Consider the following 3,543-nt stretch of genomic DNA (forward strand, 5'->3'; position numbering starts at 1 on the left):
CAGAGAGGTGACTCCGAGGCGGGCCTGACAGGGCGGCCCTCCCTCCTGGAAGTCCGGTTCCTCCAGGGCACACGTCCCTACCTCCTTAGCCCAGATGGGTGACTCGAAATCGGGCCTGACAGGGCGGCCCTCCCTCCTGGAAGTCCGGTTCCTCCAGGGCACACGTCCCTACCTCCTTAGCCCAGATGGGTGACTCGAAATCGGGCCTGACAGGGCGGCCCTCCCTCCTGGAAGTCTGGTTCCTCCAGGGCACACGTCCCTACCTCCTTAGCCCAGATGGGTGACTCGAAAGCGGGCCTGACAGGGCGGCCCTCCCTCCTGGAAGTCTGGTTCCTCCAGGGCACACGTCCCTACCTCCTTAGCCCAGATGGGTGACTCGAAAGCGGGCCTGACAGGGCGGCCCTCCCTCCTGGAAGTCTGGTTCCTCCAGGGCACACGTCCCTACCTCCTTAGCCCAGATGGGTGACTCGAAATCGGGCCTGACAGGGCGGCCCTCCCTCCTGGAAGTCTGGTTCCTCCAGGGCACACGTCCCTACCTCCTTAGCCCAGATGGGTGACTCGAAAGCGGGCCTGACAGGGCGGCCCTCCCTCCTGGAAGTCTGGTTCCTCCAGGGCACACGTCCCTACCTCCTTAGCCCAGATGGGTGACTCGAAAGCGGGCCTGACAGGGCGGCCCTCCCTCCTGGAAGTCAGGTTCCTCCAGGGCACACGTCCCTACCTCCGTAGCCCAGAGTGGTGACTCGAAAGCGGACGCGGGAGGGTGTACGTGGCGCACCCCCAGGCCGAAGAGAGGTCTCGTGAGCGGACGCGAGGGTGTACGACAGAAGGCCTGGAAGTCTCTGACTTCCAGGGTCACCGACCCTACCTCATGAGCCCGAAGAGGTGACTCGAATGCGGACGCGGGGGTGTACGTGGCGCACCCCCAGGCCGAAGAGAGGTCTCGTGAGCGGACACGAGAAGTACGACAGAGGGCCTGGAAGCAAAAGCGGGTGACTCGTGCACTTCCAGAAAAGGCAAAAGCGGGTGACTCGTGCACTTCCATAAAGCCGAAAAGAGGTCTCGTGAGCGGACACGAGAAGTACGACAGAGGGCCTGGAGGTAAAAGCGGGTGACTCGTGCACTTCCAGGGTCTCCGACCTTACGGCGCCTTCCGACGCGGGCGCCTCCTCCCGGACGAGCCACGGGAAGGGCCCCTTCTCTCAAGGGGCGGTCGTTTGAACAGGTGCCATCGGGTATATAGGGATGGGTGCCTCGAAGTGGACCTCCAGCGTCCTCCCTCCCTGCGACAGATCCCAAGAAAGGTCTGTGCGCGTCGGTGTGCGATGAACGAAAAACCGTTAAAAGAACTGGAACGGTTGGAACGGACGAAGGGCGTCTGATGTGAGGCAGCGCCCCGGGCGAGTGTCGGCCGAAGGCTCACAATTAAAGAGCTCATACCCGAAAGATGGGAAAAAACGATCCGCCCTGGATCATCAAGGCTAATGCCTAAAAACTAAAGCTACCTTGGGTGATGGAACTCGGCTACGGCCGCAAAACGATCCGCCCTGGATCATCAAGGCTAATGCCTAAAAACTAAAGCTACCTTGGGTGATGGAACTCGGCTACGGCCGCAAAACGATCCGCCCTGGATCAAGGCTACGGCCTAAAAACGGCAAAAAAAGATCCAAAAGTCCCTGGATCAAGGCGCTTCGGCTTAAAACCTGTGAAAAGATCCGCCCTGGATCAAGGCTACGGCCTTAAAACTGCTCAAAAGATCCGCCCTGGATCAAGGCTACGGCCTTAAAACTGCTAAAAAGATCCTAAAGTCTCTGGATCTAGGCTACGGCCTCAAAGACACACGTGTTGTGAGAAAAGATCCGCCCTGGATCTCCAGGCTACGGCCTCAAAGGTTCGACCCGACCATATATGCTCAGACACGGGCGAACACAAAAGCGTAACAACCCCTGTTGGAACCGTCGAAGGATCTCGGCGTCGGCCGTAAAACGGAAACCCCCCGGTCGTCGGTACGCGTGTGGCGGTCGAGGGCCCCCGGCCGCCGGTCGGGCGGGCGCGTGGATAGGTCTCCCGAGCGGTCAAGGAGTCCCGGAAGCCGGTCGGGCGAGCGGCCGGCCCCGGGGCACCCTACCCTCTCGGGCGCACCGACCCCACGCGTTTCGTCTCGGTCGGCGTCCGGGGTTCCGAGACACCCTTATGTATCTGTGTGACAGACGGAGTGGCACACCGTCTGCGGCGGGACAGGGCCGCCGACCGCGATGGAAGTCGAGTGTGGCGGCTTCCAGGGTCCAAGACCCTATAGACGGACGGAGTGGCGACCCGTCTGCGGCGGGCCAGGGCCGCCGACCGCGATGGAAGTCGAGTGGGGCGGCTTCCAGGGTCCAAGACCCTACAGACAGACGGAGTGGCGACCCGTCTGCGGCGGGCCAGGGCCGCCGACCGCGATGGAAGTCGAGTGGGGCGGCTTCCAGGGTCCAAGACCCTACAGACAGACGGAGTGGTGACCCGTCTGCGGCGGGACAGGGCCGCCGACCGTTACGGAAGTCGAGGGGGACGGCTTCCAGGGTCCAAGACCCTATCTGTGTGACAGACGAAGGTGCATCGTCTGGGGCGGGACAGGGCCGCCGACCGCTATGGAAGTCGAGTTGGGTTGCTCGTGAACTTCCAGGGTCCAAGACCCTCTCTTCGTGACCGACGAAGGTGCTCTGTCTGGGGCGGTACGGGGCCGCCGACCGCTATGGAAGTCGAGTTGGGTTGCTCGTGTACTTCCAGGGTCCAAGACCCTCTCTTCGTGACCGACGAAGGTGCTCTGTCTGGGGCGGTACGGGGCCGCCGACCGCTATGGAAGTCGAGTTGGGTGGCTCGTGCACTTCCAGGGTCCAAGACCCAACGCGTTTGACCGACGAAGGTGCCCCGTCCCCGGGCACGGACGGGGACGGGCCCGGCCTCCGGGCCGCCGTGGAAGTCGAGTCGGGTGGCTCTCGCACTTCCAGGGTCCTCGACCCTATCTGTCTGACCGACGAAGGCGCTTCGTCTCGGGCGGGCCAGGGCCGCCAGCCGCTATGGAAGCCGAGTCGGGTGGCTCGTGCGCTTCCAGGGTCCACGACCCTGCCTTCGTGACCGACGAAGGCGCTCTGTCTGGGGCGGTACAGAGCCGGGCCCCGTCCAGCAGGGGACGGTGGCCCGAACAGGTGCCATCGGGTATATAGGGAAGAGCACCTCGCTGATTCTCCAAGGTGATAGGCTACCGGATCCCATGACCTCTCGAGCCCAGCGAGAGGCCTCTCGAGCGGACACAAATGCCTCGAAAAAGTCCCTCTGCACTGAGGTAGTGACGATTCTTATTACGAATGGCAAATCATCCAAGGAAGGGACGAACCCGGCTGGCCTCGGCCGTTAAACGAGCCGGCTTCGTTCGGCCGCTAAACGAACCGGCGTCGTTCGGCCGCAAAACGAACCGGCGTCGGCCGCTAAACGAAACCCCGGGCGGGACAGGGCCGCCCACGTCTCAGCCTTAATGACCCGTTACGGGGTGACGCCCGGATACGC

Source organism: Paramisgurnus dabryanus, unplaced genomic scaffold, assembly GCF_030506205.2.
Source record: "Paramisgurnus dabryanus unplaced genomic scaffold, PD_genome_1.1 h2tg000232l_1_65513__unordered_in_group9, whole genome shotgun sequence".
NCBI classification, from domain to species: Eukaryota; Metazoa; Chordata; class Actinopteri; order Cypriniformes; family Cobitidae; genus Paramisgurnus; species Paramisgurnus dabryanus.